The 22,075-nt window shown below is 43.6% G+C and overlaps 2 pseudogenes; one reads left to right on the forward strand and one right to left on the reverse strand.

Moving 5' to 3' along the window:
- Positions 1–6,804: 6,804 nt before the first annotated feature.
- LOC120658410 lies at positions 6,805–6,914 on the reverse strand (annotated as a pseudogene).
- Positions 6,915–8,076: 1,162 nt separating this feature from the next.
- LOC120705853 lies at positions 8,077–16,788 on the forward strand (annotated as a pseudogene).
- Positions 16,789–22,075: the final 5,287 nt, after the last annotated feature.

The raw sequence follows: 22,075 nt of genomic DNA on the forward strand, positions 1-22,075 counted from the left end.
CTTCGTTGGTATCGGTGGGGCTAGCAGTCCCGGGTCGCAGGGCAGTTCGCCTATTCGGTGTGCATATGTGAAGGGTTGGTGTGTATAGCCCGACGGGGCATATACGTGCCGTGTTGGTTAGGTCCACCTTGCAAGGTTAAATCGGATCGATTCGCCGTGACTCGCGGATATGAGAACCTTGATCTCTCTGTCACATCGTAGTAAAGAAGTGGAATGAGTCTGAACTGAGAATGTTGGTTGTGGTAAGCTGAAAAGATAATGTGATCAACCATGTATGCTCTAGAGTACTAGGCAAACCTAAGTTATAGGGGTCAACTCAATTGGCACTAAAATATTGAAAGTAAGGATTCAGTGCTAGCTGCTTTTCAGCAAAATAACTCCAGAGCCAAAAAGCCTTTCATGTCTAGTTAATGGGCTAAGTATACCCATGGTCGGGTAAGTCTTGCTGAGTATTAGAATACTCAGGCTTGTTGTTGCCATATCTTTTGAGCAGGTTGTATTCCGGAAGTCTTCGAGGAAATTAGTGTGTCCTGGAGTGGTCAGCCTCTTCCTCCAGGTTGGACGGTCGAGTGGGTCCCGTCTTCTCCGTGAATTGAAGGCAGGTGAGCCTCACATCAGTGGGCAAGATGTGAAGTTCGTCTTCTGTCGTCGACGTTATCTATCGTATTGTTTTAAAGCTTGTTTTTAACTCTAAATTGCTTTCCGCTGCTTTTGAACTCTGAGATTTGAATTGTAAAACTGACTTGTAAACACTTGTTGTAGTTTAAATTGGTGCTTCTGTTTTAAACTCGGTTTGTAAATGGCTTTAAACGTTTTTGTTGCCGGTAATCATCTGTGCTCGTCTTTTGGCGAGAGTTCCTGTGTAATCGATCCTGGTTAAAGCAGGCAGTCTGAGTGTACTGGTGAAGTGCAGTAGCGGAGGATTAAGTTAAATGGTTAATAGTGCACTTGATCGGTATTATTTGGACTGTCCTGTGACACTGGTACTCTCCAACCTTTACCCATTCCATCCTGGAAATGAGAGGACATCAGTATGGATTTTATTGTCGGTTTACCCAACACTTCTCAGAAGCATGATTCTATTTGGGTAATCGTTGATAGACTCACCAAGACCGCTCATTTTATTCCAGTGCATACAACTTATTCTGCCAAGAGGTATGCAGAGATTTATCTCGATCAGATTGTCCGTTTGCATGGAGTTCCAAAGACGATCATTTCTGATCATGGAGCTCAATTTATTGCACGTTTCTGGGAGCAATTGCAAGAATCCCTTGGAACAAAATTGATTCGTAGTTCAGCTTATCATCCACAAACAGATGGGCAAACTGAACGAATCAATCAAATCCTTGAAGACATGTTGAGGGCATATGCTATTCAATATGGCAAGAACTGGGATAAGTGCCTAGCACTGGCAGAATTCTCATATAATAACAGTTATCAATCCAGCTTGCAAATGGCACCATTTGAAGCATTATACGGTCGAAGGTGTCGAACTCCTTTGAGTTGGTCACAAGCTGGAGAACGCAAAATCTTTGGGCCAGATTTAGTCTCTAAGGCAGAGGAGAAAGTCAAAGTTGTCCAGGCTAATCTTAAAGCAACCCAATCAAGACAGAAAAGTTATGCAGATAAAAGAAGAGATCCTTTACAGTTCAAGGTAGGGGATTTCGTATATTTGCGAGTATCTCCTACTAGAGGTGTTCAATGCTTCGGTATCAAAGGGAAATTAGCACCCCGACACATCGGACCATTTGAAATCATCGAAACTTGTGGACCCGTTGCCTACCGACTTCGTCTTCCTTCTCAGTTGGCCGCCATTCATGATGTCTTCCAGGTATCACAACTCCGGAAGTGCATCAAGGTACCTACTAAGATCCTTGAACCACAAGATATCGAGATTGAATCCGATCTATCCTATACAGAGTATCCAATCAAGATTCTTGACACCAAGGAAAGAAGTACTAGAAGAAAGAAAGTTAAAATGTACAAAATCCAATGGAATCATCATACCGAGGAAGAAGCTACTTGGGAGACTGAAAATTTTCTCCAAAGAAACTTTCCCGACTTTCTTAGAGCAAATTCAGGTATCCAACCTTACCATTCCTTTTCTTCCTGTAATCTCGGGGCGAGATTCCTTTTAGGGGGGAAGGCTGTGACACCCTAGGTGTCTGCACAATAGTTGTGTATCTATTTTATGCATCATGTGCTTGAATTGCTTGAAAAAGGATCTTTTTGTAAATATAAAGGTTATATGTGTAATTATGATTTTATGCAAGGTCCTTTTTATAGTTATATTTAAGTAGGTTGTGGAATTATAGCTTTTGTGGAGGGTGTTTTTGCAAAATGTAGTGTAATCATTGCATGGCAGGAAAATTTTCAATTCAGCCTAAGTTTAAAGTGAATTTACCTTGAAAAAGACAAAATTCCTTAGAATTCAAAATCCCTCCTATGTTTTCAAAAATAGCTCTTAAATCTTTGATCAAATAAATTTTTGCACAACATCAAAGTTGTAGATCTTGAAAAGTTGAACAACTTTCATGTTGGGCACTTTAGTTTTAGTTTAAAAGTTATTGCTGTTTTACATTTGGGTCCCTAGAATTTTCGGAAATTGCAAAGAAGTCCCTGTCTCCTTCCTCCAGCCTGCCTGCTTGCTCTGTTTTGCCCTGCCGCCGCTGTGCAGTGCCGCCGGCGCCGTGGAGGGCCAGCCGGCCACCTCCTGCTTCGCGCTGGCGCCCACGCGTCACTCCCAACCTTCTCCACCGCCCGTTGCCTCGCGCTGGTGCCCTCTCCCCACGCCACGCCGCCCAGAACCGCCCGCGCGGCCGCCACCTCGCCGCCGCCGTGGAGAGCCCAACGCAGAGGTCCAGCTCTTGATCTTTCGTGCGCACGAGCTCCACAAAAACCCCCAGCATTCCATTCCGCCTGCTCTTTCGCTTGCTCCCCACTCCGACGCCCCAGAACACCGCCACCGCTCCGCAGAACACCGGCGAGCCCAGGCCCGCCGTCGACCCACCTCACCTTAGCTTCTCCGCCCGCTCTGACCCCCTAGCGAGCTCCACCGTGGGCCCGCGAAGCTCTCCGACCCGGATTGCCCCTCTTTCCCTCACCGGAGCACCCTAGCCGCCGTTGAACCTCCGTCGCCGCCGCCCTGCTCCGTCGAGCAGCCGCCTCCGAGCACCTCCCCGCACCCCAAGACCACCCAGAGGTGCGCCTTGACCCGGTGAAGCTCCCACTCCTCTTTCCCCTCGCCGCCGGTGACCCCCTCGCCGGGATTTGGCCGGTCAACGCCGCACCCCTCTCTGACCACCGGCCAGGGACCTCGGGTTGAGAAGAAACGAAAACCCGGGGGGTTATTTGAATAGCTCGTGACTCAAATGAATAGTAGCAGCAAGGGCTTATTTGTTATTTCTAGCTGTGAACTTTGAAATTCAATAGAAATTCGTAGAAAATTCGTAAAATAGCAAATCCAGTTGTTCTGGAATCCTTGTGTAAAGCTCTATGCAGTAGAATCAAAATATAATGGATGTTTGTTGAAAGTTTTTGCTGTACAAATTGATTTGTGTCACTAGGTATATAAAGACTAGTTGTTTTATGTTTTTCTTAACTGATGATTGAAACCTTGTTATGCTCTGAAATTTTTATGGTGGTTTGTTCATATGACACTAGTGTTTCTATAAAAATTTCGTTGTCATTTCTCATGTGTAGCTATTTCTTTGATTTAATCATTGTTTAGTAGACTTTAATTATGATAAATAGTTTGTGTTGATGATAAATCATCAAAATTTTTATGAGTGTTCTTTTTGAATAGTTTAGCTTGTAAATGAAGTTTGAGCCCCAGTTCAGGATGATAACAGTAGCTAAAAATGAATCTTGTTAATCTGATGTCTGTTTTGTTTATTTTCTTAGAATTAATTATCTGTAGATAAAATCATAAAATATTCACAGAAGCTAATTCATCCCTGTTTAGACCAAATGTTAAATTTTGAGCTTCTGTTTTGCTATGGTTTAACTTGTATATTTCAATCTTGTCCTAGGTGTTGTCTGAATGAATGAATTGTTCTGAATAAATGGCTACATGTTTTGGCATGAAATTTACAGAATAGCTTACTATGTTCGTGTTCTGTTTAGTGTATTTTTTTCTAAATTTATTACTCTTTGTGCTCTGAGTTGTTGATTTATTAATAAACCATGATTTAATTGCTATAGGAAACTACTCCCACTTGTTTAGGAAGTTAGTATAGCTTTCTTGTGTTGTTGATCATGATGCCTTGTGTAGTTAGATTTGTTAGTTATCTACTCTATAAACGATTGCCCATGTGCGTATTAATTTTGTTTGCTTAGCTTCACCACATCGTGAGTGTGTTATAATACTATTCTTGCATTACATATAGATACGACTGCTTTATCGGACGGGACGTACGAGCTGATCCCGGATTCCGAAGGAGGTGATCTCGAAGCTCAAGTGAACACCGCCGTACTAACTGAAGCCCCGGACCAAAGTTCGGAAGAGCCCAGGGCTGAAATAGTTAGTGACTACCGAGAAGGCAAGCTCCGGACATAACCTATATTTCAAATTATTATCATTTATTGTTATTACTTACTTATGCATTTACAGTTCTTAGGATTTGAATTGAAACCCTAGATGCATGATCCTAGGAACCTATGTACTGAACACTAGACTTGAGTTCGACTACTTGCTAAGCTTATAGGACCGGTAAAAGTCGAGTGATTGCCTGTCACTTGCGAGCTCTATAGGAATTGCTTGTTTACCTTTCTGTTATCAATATAAGGATGACGGATGGGGTTGTGTTCGATATCATGACCTTGTGTGAGACCCCGTCTGTGTTGATGAACTTGCTAAGGTCGCGGTGTGTGGTAGCGGTGGTTAAGTTTTTGAACGTACTAGCCACATGCCGTAAATATGGTACATGGCAAGCCTAGTAGCCGATTGGACCGGGGAGTGTATATACCTTTCACTCTCTCTTAGGGATAGATTTTATTTTTATGTTGCGCAACACTACGACTTCGAGGGACAAGGTTGGACCTTGGAGCCCTGTAGTCGGGGAGAGTGACCCTATCCACAAGCCGGAAAGAAAGGTAAACGGTTGTTTGGGAACGACCCGACGGTGTTTCAAATGTGTGTGTTAGGTCTGCCTAGCTAGGTTAATAAATTCGATTCGAATCGTCTGCTTCTCATAGTTTGGGACTGCTTGATCCCTTTGCCACACAGAGTAATAAGAGCAACAATATTATGATCAATCTTGATGTTTGCTTAAAGATCTATCATGATTGGATAGTAGTTGCTTACATAGAATGGTTAATCAACTAGAATCTTGGAAGCTAAAACTTGAAAGTAAGGACCTACTCTTTATTGCTTTTCAGCAAAAAAAAACAGAGCCTCACAGAACCTTGCATAGTCTAGCTAAAGTGGGCTACGTATACCCGTTGACGGTTAAGTCTTGCTGAGTATTAGAATACTCAGCCTTGCTGTTGAAACCCTTTTTCAGGTTCGAGTTTTGAAGATCATATCGCTAGCTTGACCTATCCCTGCTCTTTGCCTCATGGCTGGTCCGTAGAGTGGGATACGTCTTCGGCCGGCAATGGCCCTGACGAGTGATACCATGCTTGGGCTAGCCTGGTATACTTTTGCGACGTGTTGTAGCCGTCGTGTTTTATCTTCCGCTGTTTAAACTCTGAAGTTTTTCTCTTAAGGCTTGTATAACTGTTTTACTAAATTTGGTTTTGTAATAATGGTTTGAACTGGTTTGTAATCACTACTTGCCTGTGTTGTAAAATTGTGGTTGTAATATCTCTGGACTCGCCTTCGTGCGGGGTATGCTTGTTCGATCCGAAAACCGGTGATTGTATCGGGACGTTACCCGACAGACCAAGAATTGTTCCGTTTGAAGTGTGTTTGAGCCGGTGTTGCCTTTATGGTGATGGCCTGCGCACTTGAGCCGGGAAAATTCAGGTGGTTCTGCCACAAAATGACCTTAAATGAAAAAGTTATCAACTATAAAGTTTTAGATCTCATCATTCTCTACAATTTTGATATAAAATTTGATTTCATCCGAGATCATATGAAAAAGTTATAATTTTTTTTACATGAAACCATTTGTAGGGGTAGGCCATGCCATCACCCGCCCCTAGAAATGCCACCATTTTTAGGGGCGGGTGATGGCGTCACCCACCCCTAGAAATACTCTTTTTAGGGGTGGGTGACGCTATCAGCCGCCCCGGAAAATGGCGCTCATTTTTAGGGGCGGGTGAGGGGGTGATCCGCCCCTAAAAATACATTTCTAGGGTCGGGTCGGATGCTATAGTAACTCCACTCTATTTGTAGTAACGGATTACATTTTGATCCGCGTCTGAAAAAATCAGAGCATTGCTACAAATCGTTTTTGTAGAAGTGGTCCAAACTCTTAATTTGTGACCCACCTAAAAATAGAATTGTTTGTTTCTATTTTCCATATGGTACGGTATTGAGAATCAACCATCTACTTCTCTACATGATAATAGACGGTTTTCTTCATTTACAGGATTTCAACATATCTTGTCACACGGGCTCAAATAAAACCATATGTTAACATGCATAGTACGTTGGTATTGACCCTTTCCAGCGTAGTGATCTATACTTCATGTGTGTGTGTGTGTCTATATACCACACGTGGGCCCCGCGCCCCTGCCTCGTATAAATGTTTCACTACCCCGCCTCGTATCGCACCACCCCTATGGTTTCGAATGCTAGAATGGCAGGATGCGCGGAAAATATCCGAGAATCAAAACGACGGAAATCTAAAAAAAAAGGGAATACAACACGAGGACTTCCCAGGAGGTCACCTATCCTCTCACCCAAGCACGCTTAACTTCGGAGTTCTGATGGGATCCGATGCTTTAGTGCTGGTATGATCGCATCCGACATACCAACCGTATTCCTTCCTCTTATCCTCGCACCTCGACGTGCTGATACCACACGTAGGCCCCGCACCCCCGCCACCCCTATGGTTTCCAATGCTAGAAATATATATATATATATATATATATATATATATATATATATATATATATATGTACATATGTACATATGTACATATATGTACATATGTATATATATATACATATATATGCCAAATTTCAATTATTTCAAAACTTCTTGGTGTAGTTTTTGACAAATTTACAAAAATTTAAATATCTATTGTGTTTTCATCATATATATGCCCCACATGATACGTGCTGAGGTATCGAAAGTTTTGTGCCGGCAAGGTTGAAGATGAAAACATTGGTTGTTTGGCGCAAGTTGTTTCCTTTTATTCCCCTTATGATTTGATCAGCACCACAAAAACAGGACAGGACAAGCTAAGGAATTCATAATGGAAGCGGATAACAAGAAGTTGTAGAGCTTTATCTATCTGAAAACAAAACGAAGTTGCAGAGAAGTTTTAGAGAGGTCGGCCAGGAGTGGTATTCCTTGACGAGGAGGGAGAGGAAATGTCAATAATCGGGTACAACGAGAAAGCAGCCCCCGCCCCCAGCAGGCCAGCATCAAACGGCAGTGAGCTTGACTCTGGAAATATATATCAATCAGTGAGAGGGCAAAATCAAATGGCAGTGTACAAGCCCCAACCGGCCGGGTCGCATGCATAGTAGTCAACACCGTGGATGGACTATCGGATGAAAAGACTTTGGTGACTGTGGATGAACGGCACGGCGTTGGTGACTCGGTGCACGCGAGCAGCCGGTGGACTACTCAGTACTCCCTCCGTTCTAAATTATAATTCGTTTGATTTTTTAACCTAGTGTGGCTACTCTTCTTATTAAAAAATTTATGTAAAATATTATTTTTTATTTTGACTTGCTTTATTAATAGAAGTTTTTTAAAAATAACTTAAATTTGACTACGTTTGCATAAAATTTTTGAATAAGATGAGTGGTCAAATTTAAAATTAAAAAAGTTAAATAAATTATAATTTGGAACGGAGAAAGTACTGATTAGAGCTAGCTAACATGCATGCATGGGCGCGCAGATGTGTATATATACCTGTACCGTGCAATCTTTTGTCCTCTCAGAGCCAGATCGAGCAGTACACAAGTATTCTCTGCTTCGACGGTTGTGTTCTAGCTGTTGGAGAGAGAGAGAGAATGCAGGGCTTAACAGCACCCGTTGCTGCGTTCCCGGCCACAGCGGCACTGCTCCGACGACGGACCGCCGGTGCCGGGACACAGCAGGTTCAGCATGCCCTACCCGGGCGTGCTCGGTGCTGGCGACGTCAGCGATCCCATCAGGGTAATTAACGAGGTGCCCCACGCAAATAGCGCGTATAGCTAGTTTTTTCATTTTGTATGTTTTCAAATTGTGTTATTATAATTATTTTTCTAGATGGCCTAAACCATTTATGCCTTTTCTCATCTGTCATATTTTATCGCATTTATTTGGAAAACTAAATGTATTTTTTGTATTTTTCTAGTGCCTCATGTTTACATTGCATTAATTATTTTTGGCAAGAATATAATATTTTTTAAAAAAATTGACTGGTGGTGCACCTTTTTCTTTGAGAGTTTTTATGACCGGGTATATAAAATTGTCCTCATATTTTTTTTTGGCAAAATAGCCATTTTAATCCTCAATTTTGATCTAAGGGTCAACTTCATCCTTCAATTTTCATATAGGCCAATATAGTCCCTCAACTTTCATTTTTGAGTCAAACTCGTCCTTGTGTTGATATTATACTCCATAATAATATAAAAATTATGCAAAAAGTCCTTTCTAACCTTGGCTCCTTTGCCCTTCTAAATACTGCAATGTTTTATTTACCATAGACTTTTGTGGAACATCCAAATGTTTAATTTGGAACATAGGATTTTATTTACCCATGCATCGCATTGTATTGCAGACGCATGGAGAGTAAAATTAAAGCAACTTCTTGCATAACTACGTACCGTCATAGAAAATGTTGTGGAAAGTTAAGCAAACAGTGATACAATAGTGAAATTGAGGGGGAGAAAAAACCAAGGGTAAAACTGACTTTCTACATTTATCTCATGTTATTATGAAGTATAATACCTGCATGAGGACGAGTTTGGCCCTAAAATAAAAATTGAGGGACTATATTGGCCTATCTGAAAGTTGAGGGACGAACTGGACTCTTAGAATAAAGTTGGGACCAAAATACCTATTTTGGCAGTGTTTTAGAATACCTAGATGAGTAGTTCAGTATATAAGTAGAAACAAATAATCTTGTTTCTTTTCTTTGTTCTCCAATTCCCAATACCTAGAGCCCATGCATGCATGCTCCCGTAATATCTGACGATTGATGCACCTTTTTCCCAACAAGTACCGTAAACTGGGTCTACATATTCACTGTTGCAAGCTAGTAAGTTATAGCCTTCCCCTTTATAATTTTATTCAACAAAATCTTTGGTCTAATTTAAACTATTAGATTATCATAAAGTTAATATTGTCTATCACTTTTTTATTAGTGTGGCAATTTCTCAAGCCATATTTCTAAATATAGCTTAAATAATTTTATTCTACACGATCTATTTACATACGTATTTTGGTTCCCAAACTCAATAGAAATCGAACTATCAATTTATTATTATTTGATCAACAATTGATTTCCTTATGTGTTTATAATTCCAAATTTAGTTATTTACTAATAGCATTAGACATGTGCTCTTTTGTCAAGTGCTAATTTTCTTATTTGTTTAATTTCAAATTTAGTTATTTACTAATTGTATTGGACTGTATGATCAAGTCCTAATTTTCTTATTTTTGAAATTTTAAATCTGGCTATTTACTAATCGTATTCGGCGAGGACTCTTTGATCAAGTCCTAATTCTTTTCATTATTTTTTAATTTCGAATTCTTTTATTTACAAATCGTATTCGGGAAGATGTCTTTAGTCAATTCTAAATTTTCTTAACTTTTTAATTCCAAAATGAAATATTTATTACTCGTATTTGACATGAACTCTTTGAGTTAGTCTAGACCGTTAGTCTTCATAAATGCCAATGGTGCAAATCCTTCTCTTTTTTAATTAACGTGAAAATTTCTAGTCCATTTCGACGAATATGGTGGCTTCTCGTAACACTATGTTTGTCCCCCTTGACTCAACTCACCGATATCCCTCAGCTTACTACTGTCTCTCGCGTGACCTCCCATGCCAAAACGCTCAAGTTTCTGCTGTTGCGATGAAAGTAAAGCATATAATTAGATGGTATACTGATTGGTCCTGTACTATTCACCTCTGTTTTCTTTTTTTTTAAATTTAATTGAATTTTCCTTATTTTTGTGACTTTGAATTTAGCTATTTTTACTAATAGTATTCGGCATGCACTCTTTGGTCTTGTTCTATTTTTCTTAATTTTTAAATTTTGAAATTAGCTATTTTTTTATTTGATATGGACTCTTGACTTAGTTTAAGTTGTTAGATCTTCATAAAATCTAACGGTGCAAATTCTTTTCTTTTAGATTAATGCGAAAATTTCTAGATCCTCTCGGTGAATGTGAGCCGTTAGATCTTAATAAAATCCAACAGTGTAAATTCTTCTCTTTTTTAGATTAACGTGGGAATTCTAGACCCTCTCGGCGAATATGGTAGTTTCTCTTAACACTCACTTTTTAATATAATAGATAGATTTCTTGTCGGCTATTGTAATAAAGGTTTTTTTACCTCGGCTTTCTGCATGCCTGCAAGGTAGCTGCTGGCCATCTGACCCATGGGCCTCGCAACCTCCTCCTCTTCTCAAGCCTCTCACCAACTCACCGATACGGGACAAATATTTATCTAGTACGTGTGTGTGCACACACACACAGAGATACTTGCCATATGGTTGGTTTATCGATATATATATATATATATATATATATATATATATATATATATATATATATATATATAAGTTAAATACATACGCGGCCCTCGAACTTGTCCCGAGGTTCCACTTAGGTTCACGAACTCGCAAAATCGAAATTTGGCACCATGAACTTATTAAGTTGTGCCACTTAGGCCCATATCCCTTGACATGACATGAATATATGCAAAAAAGTCTTTTAGTTTTACCATCTTCTATATCTACCTCCTCCGGCCGACCTGCCTCGCCGTGCGACGTCATGCAAGGTGGGCGGTTCGCGGCCGGAGACGAGCGGCGGCGTCAGGGAAGGCGGGCAGCGTACGGCCGGAGGCAAGCGGCGCACAGCGTCAAGCGAGGCGGGCCGGTCGGAGGCGAGCGGCGCGTAGCGTCAGGCGAGGCGGGCCAGCCGGAGGAGAGCGGCGCGCGACGTCAGGCGAGGCAGGCCTGCCGAAGGACTTAGATATAGAAGATGATAAAACTCAAGGGCTTTTTTGCATATATTCATGCCATGTCAAGGGGTATGGACATAAGTGGCACAACTTAACAATTTCATGGTGCCAGATTTCGAATTTGCGAGTTCGTGGACCTAAGTGGTACCTCAGGACAAGTTCGAGGACCGCTGGTGTATTTAACTCTCTATATATATATATATATAGTAGTGACAACACACCGAAATATGTAGTGGGCACTAATAAAGCTAAGCTATCATATCCTGTTGCCTGTTGGACTAGCTACTATTGGCCATCTGAACCTGTGTCACTGGAATATCGTCTTCACACCCGGCCTTGCACCGATATGCAGCCTCTTTGCAATTTTTGCTTCAATGATGAAGCGTCCAATGTACACCAACAAAACATCGAGAACGGTGACTTCGAGCATTTTCGATCTGCACCTCTGCAGAAAATGCTCTGGTGGATGGGTGCCTGCGTTTAGTTAAGGCTCCAGTTAAGTATTAATTTAATTTGTTGCACATTTCTTCGGCGCATCCTCGTGTCCCGCTCGCCGCATCCGAGCGCCGCCTCTTTGCAATTTTTTTGCTTCAATGAAGCGTCGTCTGGTGTACATCAACAATAAAACATCGAGAGTGTGTAACGGGACTTCGAGCATTTTCTGCAGAAAATGCTTTGGTGGGTCCTGCGTTTAGTTAAGGCTCAAGTTAAGTATTTGGTGCACTTTACCACGGTGCATATTAGAATAATATCTGATGATTGTATTTTGGCAAGGACTTGTCCAGTCCAAACTTCCTTTGTCCCGGACTTCAAACAATTTTCTTCTTTGACGTCTTGGGTGTTCTCTTGATCTTCTAATGTTTCCAACATAGCATGTTCAACCTCTCAAGTCCATCATCACTTGAATATATGAGATTAAATCGTTGTATATATATAGTAACAATTATTATATTGTTAATCCCATTGATCATGTTGCTGTCACTAACCAAGAAGTCACAATAACTTTATACCAATAAATATAGTATATTTTTATATATATCGCTAGTAGCAGCTATACTGGAGACAGTATCAACGTTGCAATGAACTTATGTTCATTTAACACCATTATAAATTATAATTTTTTATAGTGTATATCCAGAGGGGACAGTAGTGGATCAAAGGGACCTAAATCAATTGTCTTTTTCAAAAAGCCTTTTTCTTTGAAAGATATATCTCGTATATATTTGGTATTGCATTTTTCCACTCTGTATATATTTGAAGGCTATATTGATGTCCAAAATAACAAGTAATAGCTTTTTATGTATGCAAATATTTAAAGTATGCATACTACATGCTCACTGTTCATCAATCTGGTTTAGGACTCAATCTATTCTTTTTTAATGAAATTACTAACTATTTGTTGTCTTCAAAAAGTAACTTTTTTATTACCATGTGTGAATTCATGATTTGTTTGCATATTTGTACTTTGTCATATTTGTGTGCCAATAAAATTATACTTTCATAAAAGTACATCGAAAGAAAAATATATTAACTTCAGGTGATCTCTAACTTCAGATATTAATGGCCAAACTTTTGAAATTTTAACCACTGCACGTGGAATAAAGACATGAAATCATTGCAAATGGCCCCTCCAAAAATATATAACAAGGGCCATTCTTGGCATGTCTGCTTTGTAGGGTTCATCGTGGAGGCAATACAGGGTGAAGCACCTGAGGCAGTTGCACACAAACCAGTCGTTGGGAAGACACATCAGCATAAGGTGCATACATACTACAAACTCATGCTTGATAAGGGAATCAAATATTTAATTTGCACACAAATAGCAGAAAGGTGCATATCTCAGAAACAGCACTAATCTTCACTGCATATATATAATTAAAGGGTGAGCCAAGACACATCGACGAAATGATCGACACCATCAGAGCTGCTTTGAGGTCGGTGGCCGGCAGTGATATAAGTGTCTCCCCATATGACACGGCATGGATCGCGCTTGTGAGAAAGCTAGACGGTGGAGAAGGTCTGCAGTTTCCCTCATGCATCGAGTGGATCGCTAAGAACCAGCTCCCAGATGGCTCATGGGGCGATGGCGCCTTCTTCTTAGTCCAAGACCGGCTCATCAACACCTTGGCTTGCATCATCGCTTTGAAAACTTGGAATGTTCATAGCGACAAGTGCAACAAAGGTACAGTTTTTAATTGTTTGTCTAATAAGTAATAATCAAAATCTAAAACATTTACCTTCATCCAGGAATATATGTATATAATCAATTAACTATTATATTGGTGAATTTCCTTAATCGAGCTAATATTCTTTATGTTAATGTAGTCACCTCACAAAGTAATGGCATGAACTTGATCTGTCGTTGTGTAGGACTGTCGTTTATCCATGAAAATATAAGGAGACTACCTGAGGACGATGAGAATTGGATGCTGGCTGGTTTTGAGACAATCTTCCCAACGCTGCTAGAGATGGCTAAGGATATATGCCTTGACATACCTTGTGATGAGCCCACGTTGCAAGACATATATGCGAAAAGAGATCTAAAACTCGCTAAGTACGATAACTACATCTGCTTATTGGTTAATATATTTCGGATTCTTTTTGGTAGTTTTCATGCAAAAAGAGGGTGCACCCGGTAACCAGAAAAACAATATTTAACCGGTGCTTTTCATATTTAACCATAACATTTGTTGTGGGAATCCTAGCTACATCTATAATTTGGTTTCCAAGCAGCATGAATAATTTTGGTTTTCTAGCTAACCAAAATGTTTGGCTATCTTACCTGTAGGATTACTAAAGAGTTACTGCACTCCGTCCCAACAGCTTTGCTTCTTAGCTTAGAGGGAATGCCAGATTTAGATTTAGACTGGGACAGGTTATTCAAACTCCAGTCTCCAGATGGCTCCTTCTTGTCGTCAGCAGCTCCGACAGCTTATGCTCTTATGCAAACAGGCAACAAGAAATGCCTCGAGTACCTTACTGACAGCGTCAACACGTTCAACGGGGGAGGTGCGTAGAGTGAACGAATAAAGACATCTCTTTTTAGCTACAGGCTACAGCCTGCAAGTAGTATCTGTTGACTGCATAAAAGTAGTAATATAATTCATTTTCTCTTCCGATCCATAACTTCATTTTCAGCACCCTTTACCTACCCCATGGAGTTGTACGAGCGCTTATGGGTTGTCGACCGGTTGGGCTTATCCTCCTACTTCAGGAGTGAAATTGACAGTTATTTAGACTACGCTTACAGGTTGAACTCAAATGGCCGCTGATGTCTAGGATCATTATTTCTACTCGATCGGGTAATTATTAATTTACCCCCTATCTTGAATAGGCACTAGAGTGATGATGGCATAGGTTTTACCTGGCTCTGCACGGTGGTGGACATCGATGACACGGCCATGGGTTTCCGTCTCCTCCGGCAGCACGGCTACCCAGTCTCTACTACTAAGCAGGCTGCATTGTCATTACAGATTTAATTACAGTATTATTCGGCAACATTTCTGATCCTTAATTATTCCTCTTTGGATTATTGATGTGCATATATAAAGAGGCCTTAAAGTATTTCAAGATGAAGGATGGCGAGTTCGTGGTGTACCTGGGGCAGACCAACCAGTCGCTGAGCGCGATGTACAACCTGTACCGCGCTGCTGACCAGGCCGCCTTCCCGGGTGACGATGCTGTTATCCAGTGGGCCAAGGCCTACAGCTCCGCATTCCTTCAGAAGAGGCGAGCCTCCGGCAAACTCAACGACAAGTGGATCATCTCCTCGGGCTTGCCCGGTGAGGTCGCCTACGGCCTTGACTTCCCCTGGAAGGCAAATCTGCCGCGCGTTGAGACGAGGATGTATCTGGAGCAGTACGGTGGCAGTGACAATGTGTGGATCGGGAAGGTCCTTCACAGGCAGTGACAATGTGTGGATCGGGAATGTTCTTCACAGGTACTTATATTTCCAAGCATAATTACTTCCCAACTCTGAACTTCTGCAAATCTTTCCACCGGTACACTCGATTAACTCTGTATGTTATAGGATGCATCTCTTCAACAACGATTTGTTCCTTAAGTTGGCAAAGGCCGATTTCAGCAACTTCCAGAGACAGTGCCGGCACGAGTTGCAGGGCCTCAAAAGGTGATGAAACTCCTCTGATCCAATCTTGAATTCTTGCCGGTCTCCATGTGCATTGCATCCAGCTCTGTCCCCAAGCTATCTACTTACGTGTGAATCTATCTATCCTGTATGCAGGTGGTGTGAGAAAAACAATCTTGAAATGTATGGGGTGACTCCACAGAGCGCTGTGACAGCCTACTTCCTGGCAGCAGCCAACATCTTCGAACCACACCGAGCGGAGGAGCGTCTGGGATGGGCGCGCACAACGGTGATGGCCCAGGCCATCTCTTCCTGCTTCCTGAGCATCAACGCTTATGTTACTGAAAGTATGCTGGAAGGTTTGGGCGTAGCATTATACTAGTTATTTTTTATTTTGAGAATTCAAATGCAAGTATGCAACCCTGGCGAGTAGCTAGTAAATTTGTTGTTGACTCTGCTGATCCCAAATCTGAATCAAGTGAACAATGTACATGTGTTGAATGCTGGCGTGGAGGGAAGTATCCGACGATGGAGAATGGCCTCCTTAATGCACTTCGTGAGCTGATCGATCTCTTTGCACCTAGAAAAGATTCTTCTGACAATCTCCATGAAGCTGTAAATTCTGGCACATTATCTCTAATTATGGTTTTATGATGAGGATTTTAAATAAAATTGTCCTGAAACAAATGATGGAAAAATGATGATGAATTCATCCTTTTTTGCTGTTGCAATGGAAGACATGGCTGACGGAATTGACTTCGAACGGTGGCCATGAATCATGTGAAGGAAACACAGCACTATTGTTAGTTCGCACAGTGGAGATCTGCTCAGGGAGACACTGTTTAGCCAACAAGAATCTGAAGCTCTCTGAGTATTCCCAGCTTGAGAAGCTTACCTATTCCATCTGCAGCAAACTTGGCTCTAGGATTCTTTCTCAGGTATGCGCGTGCATCATCATAAAATTGTTATGTCCTTTCTTGAACTCTACTAATTCACTTTTCTTTTTTTAAATAAAAACATTTAAGATCAACTAGAATGGAACAACCACGGAGAACACTGAGAATTTAGAACAGCAAGTAGATCAGGAGATGCAAGAGCTGGCTCAGTGTGTTTTTCAGAGCTGCGACGCTATAAGCAGGGTGACCAAGCAGACATTTCTCCATGTGACTAGGAGCTACTGCTACGTTGCTCATTCTTCACCTGAAACAATTGACAGTCACATCTCCAAGCTCATATTTGAGGATGTCGTTTAGGGCATTCCCAACCAAGAAACTATATGTAGTAGTATCTATGACATGCCATGTCACATAGACACCGCCTATGAAAGTGTAGTTTGCAATGCATAATTTGTAATTGTGGTTACAAAATAAATTCTTCAAATGGTCTTTCTCCTCTCCCTACCAATCCCCTTCCTCCCCGTTCTTTAATTCTATCTTGGTATTTGTGATATCAATCCCAATGGGTTTTAGTTTCTTACACTTTGGTTTTTGTGCTAGAAACTATTTTTTGCATGAGACCCAGTTAATTTCTTGGCATTTTCCTCTCTCTCCTCTTTAATTGCATTGCCAAATCAGCAAAATATCCTACATAGCGGCACTATTAAATGTTATGAAAACTATCCTAGTCACCACACTCCAATTGCATTTAAACCCATGTAGTAAATCGACATGCCATAAATATGATTGTACTATTAATAAATCTTTAAACCTGGAAATTGAAGGTCATTTCCACCTTCTCGCATATAGCCAGCTATGCGTGCAGAGCTGAGAAAGGTGCCGTTATGTAGACATACTAGGAATATTGGCGCGCTAATGCGGCGCTCGCTTCTGATCTACGTGGTAATGAGTCACGGCTCACGGCGCAGGTCTGTTTTGTCGATTTGCTGTTTTGGCGGCCGGTGTTGTGAATGGCAGCCTATGACGTGTAACTAATTCGATAAAACTGCGTTTACTCACCCGGTAGCTCTTAGCATATTTATGAATCAGAAACTAGTTTCTTCCCCTGTGGTAGCCTATCTTCTCTGTTCTTCCTCCCTGATTATGGAATGCACGGAAGAATACGAATATACATGACAAAGAATCCAAACGGATATCGGAGAGATTCTTGCGACTTAATTAGGACGTGTGTATTGAATACAGATCACTGTGGAATCATTGTGAAAATGATCTCAATCGATCAGGTATTACAGTAGCCATACAAAGGATGGATAAATTAACCAAATCTTGTACAAAGGAAAGGCTAACTTCAGCTAGTGCAAACCATCAACTAACTTGGGTGATGAAGAATATGTCAATCTTGGTCTCATTGATTGGTCACATGATACCTGTGGAAACATAACACAAAGCTGAGGTAATCATAGTGAGTGTTGTACTGCAATAAGAAAAATAGAAATTTTCAGTGGTAAAAATGAAGAAAAAAATTATCTGTTGGACATGATGTTGTCAGTCAGCATGTAGGCAATGGACAAATAAATTATAATGGACCAGCACCTTGAAACATCTCAAAGCATCTACATTGCAAGAAGGTAAGCTACGCACGTTCTTTGGTCAGGAAGTGTCATGGTCGAGGAAATGCTATAGCAAACCAATTAAATTTATGAAACCAAAATATACTGAACTTATGAGCAAAGACAACTTCAATAAATAGATCACGCAAAGAACAAACAGAGACTCCCCCCCACCCCCGCCCCCGTGCTCACGTCGCCCCCAGAGGCGGCTCGGGTGGATCGCCGCCGCTTCTCCAGAGGAGCTCCCCCTCCCGTCCATCCACCTCACCGCCATCGGAGCGCGCCGCCGGAAGTCCGCACGGGCGCAGGGACGGTGGTGGCGAGGCCTCCGTCCACTCACCCCCGTCCCCCTCCCTCCCCGAGCTGGCCCTCCCCCAAGCTTAAGGTCGCCATGGCTGTACGCTCCACGCGTGGAGCGGGTCTGCGAGTCGCCGGCGGGGAGATCCGGCCCCTCCTCGGTCGGATCCAGGGACGGCGGTGCCCCCCTCCACGAGTTGCCCTCCCACAAGCTCAAGGTCGCCATGGCGGGCAGATCCGGCTCCTCCTCGGCCGGATCTTGCGCCCCCCAGTGCCGGTGCCCAGGTGGGTGCGGGGCAGGGCTCCGGCGGGCCTGGTGTCTGCCCGGCCGCCCCACTCCGCTCCACCGGTGGAACCAGGCCGACGGATTGCCATTGGTCACCATTGGCGTGGTGGGTGGGGGAAGGGGGTGCAGGCGCGGGGCTCTTGCGGCTCCGATTTGCTCGGTCACCCCGCTCAGCTCCGTCAATGGAGCCAGCTCGGCAGGTCGCCAGCGACCAGATCCCCTCGAGCTTCTGCGCCCTCTGTGCTGACAGCGTTGAGCTCACCTACTAGGCTCGTGGTTGTGGGAGCACCGGGAGAAATCCCTGCCTGGCTTCGTGCCGGCCGTCAATGGCGACACTTGTAGTGCTGCATTCCTCGTTGGAGGCTTTGTCGTAGTGCTCCCCTACCTGCAGGTCTGACGGTGACAGTGGACGCGGGAAACCGCCAAGGAAATCCTATGGCCGGCATTGCGCTGGTCTTGTCGACGTCGGTGACACCTACGGGTGCCACTCCCCTTCTTGGAGGCGGCGTCGATTTTTCCTTGCACCCAGTGCCATAGCTGATTGCTCCTCCATGAAGCCGGTGCGCTCGTTCTCTTTTTCCCGGTGTCAGTTCTGGTGCAAGGCCTATAGAAGCTGTAGATTTCCATTGTGAGTTGCGCGGGTGTCCTTCATTTGGCGCCTCTGCTCCGTCGGTGCTCTTCCTGCTTGTGGTGCCATCAAATATTATGCCGGGTTGGTGTTTCCACTCTGCCACCATTCCCCTGTGAGGTCTCCTCCCCTTGCACAGTGTTGGATGGTGGTACATGGGAGCCCGGATGTGCTTTCAAAGGTGGCTCCATCAGCATCGAAGGGGAGATCGTTGTTTTTCGGTGAGCCTTGGTCTGCGCCTCTCCCGCCACCTTTAGTCCCCTCTCCATTGTCCTGACCCTTAGATGGAGGGTGACAATGGAGCGGCGTAGCTACGAGAGGTGGTGTGGAGGTGCAATGGTTGCGGTGTATCCGACGAGTATGCTGTGATTCGGAATCCTAGGTTAACTCTTAACCCCAGCATGACAATGCATTTCCTGATCCAAATCACTCGTGGGGCCCAGAGATATCTCTCTCTTGTAGAGAGGGGCAAATCCCATCTTGACCGACTATGTCTCACAGCATACTTCTTGACAGACCCGAAAGCCACCTTTATGACTACCCTATTATGGTGCATCGTTTGATGGCTCCTAAGTAAGTCGGTTCACATCTTAAGTATATACGACGATCTCAGGTCTTGGGACACAGCGTACATATTGTGTAATGAGAAGTCATCATCTCGTGTTGGGTCAGTTCAATCTAATGTCTCACATGAGCCCATATTATTAGTTTGACATCACCATGTCCATGGCTTGTGAAACGTAGTCAATCAATTAATACATGTGCTGTTCTAATATTCATGTGTGTCCTCACATGAACTCCGACTAGGAACATTTTAGAATATTCATACAAGTATAGAGTTTCACAAATACTTCACATAAGCATTAATCAATACAAGTTGTCATCCATGAATATTCAAGTTACACTTTATTAACCATGAATACAAGAAAACATGATTGCCTCTAGGGCATATTTCCAACAGTCTCCCACTTGCACTAGAGTTAATCCAGAATGTATCTAATACCCATTGCTGTAGGACCGAGAAAGGCGACCAGAGGGGGGGTGAATGGGAGCCGATCAAAAATTCTCGCGATCGGAAACTTCGGCTTAGTCCCAAAGAGCACACCCAACCTTGGAGTCCTAGGCACAGCGAGGAGAAGCTATGGAGATGCTACACCAACAAAAGAAAGCCCTAGGAATGAACGAGAACCAACACGGAGGCAAACACCAAAATGCAGCGCAACAAACAACGCATGGTATACACACCGGTTGAACCGACGTGCACAGGGGCACCTCGTCGGTTTAACCAGTGAGCAGAGCCTGCAACAGAGAAATAAGAGCACCGGTTGAACCGGTGTATAAAAGCCTACCCGTCGGTGTAACACAATACAACAGCGATGAAACGTCAAGCACTGGATGATCCGATGATACCAGCGCCGGAGCAATTGGGGAAACACCGGTGCAGTTCACCCGAGAGACCACCAGGACAGAAAACCAGGCACCAGTTGAACCGACGCAAACACTGGCAAGCACCGGTTTAACCGATGCATATACACCGGTGCATTGAAGAAGCGCTGGTGCAGTTGTCCAGAGAGGTACCAAAACGGCTAGGACAAGATCACCGGTTGATCCGACGCATGCAACTTGAAAGTGTCGGTTCATCCGGTGGTAGGAAAAGTAGAGTCTAGAAACGCTTTCCAGCCCGCGCCCTTTAGAAAATTCGATGATCGAGTGCCCAAATCATATTCAAACCTCGCCAAACTTTGTAGGCACGTTCACAAAGGACTTGTGAACGTGTCCACGGAGGGAATCGATGATTCACTCCATGGTTTGGGAGGAATCAAAGAAGAACCAAGCAAGAACGGGGTTTTCGGGGTTTTCTAAAAACTGTGTTCTTGAAGGCTCACGACGTATATGGGTTTTAGCACTTGGTTAGGATGATTCAGGTCGCACAAAAAGAGCATCAAGCACCACAGCAACAAGTGGAAGAAACCCCAAAATGAAGAACTCAAGAGATCGTACGATCCAAACACAAAGAGCACCAAATGACACGAAATTGATTTCAATCCAAAAGCCACGAGGGCACAAGGAGGGAAGGGCCTCCTTTCCCAATCAATTCCGGTACAAAAACTCAAGAATCCATCCCTTAAACCCTAGAGAAGGAGAGGGAGGAACAACATGAGAGGGAGAGAAGAGGAGGGTGCCTGGCTTCTGTTCCCAGCGCACCACAGGGAGAGGAGGGGTGCCTCCTTTTTGTTGCCTGGGAACCGCCACCCACTCCCTGCTGGCTTCCTTTTCTTCCCCTCCAAGTCTTCCTCTAAAGACTAAAATACCCCTAAGTGCTAAAATTAATCTAGAAGGCCCGTAGGGGCAAAATGGGAAAAGATACACTGAAGATCATCCAACGGCCGCGACGACTTGAAGATATTTGCTTCGGCCCGACATAATCGTCCTGATGTCGCCACGCGTCCTTCTGGAATCTTCACGAGGGCAGTTTTGGGAAAACTGTCGAAACCGAGTTCGGGGGCGATTTTGGAGGAACCGCCAAACCTTCCCGCGCGATGTTTCCGGCACACCCGCCAAGCCCGATGTCGCCACGTGTCCGACCTCCCGCCGGAACCCTAGCGCCTTCGTCATCCAGACACCATCGCCATCTCTCTCCGACTTGGCCGACGTCGACGCATCCCAGCCGTTGGTTTTTCCCGAGCCACCAACAAACTCCACGCCGTCCCACCTTGGCGCCAGGAGTGGATCGCAACGTAGCCCAGCAGTGGCCCAAGCATCTGGGCCGTCCTTCTCCACCGCACGGTCGTCCGGTCGGGCCTCCAACACCACCGCATGGTCGTCGAGCTCCCTGCCACCGCAACGCCGCCACATGGTGCTTCGGCACGCGCCTCGCTCTTGTCCAAACCACCTCGCTGCCACCGCGCCATCCGTGTATCTGCACGCCACAGACCAAGAACTAGCGCAATCTCCATAGAGTCGTGACTAC

This window comes from Panicum virgatum, chromosome 1K (genome assembly GCF_016808335.1).
Source record: "Panicum virgatum strain AP13 chromosome 1K, P.virgatum_v5, whole genome shotgun sequence".
NCBI lineage: Eukaryota > Viridiplantae > Streptophyta > Magnoliopsida > Poales > Poaceae > Panicum > Panicum virgatum.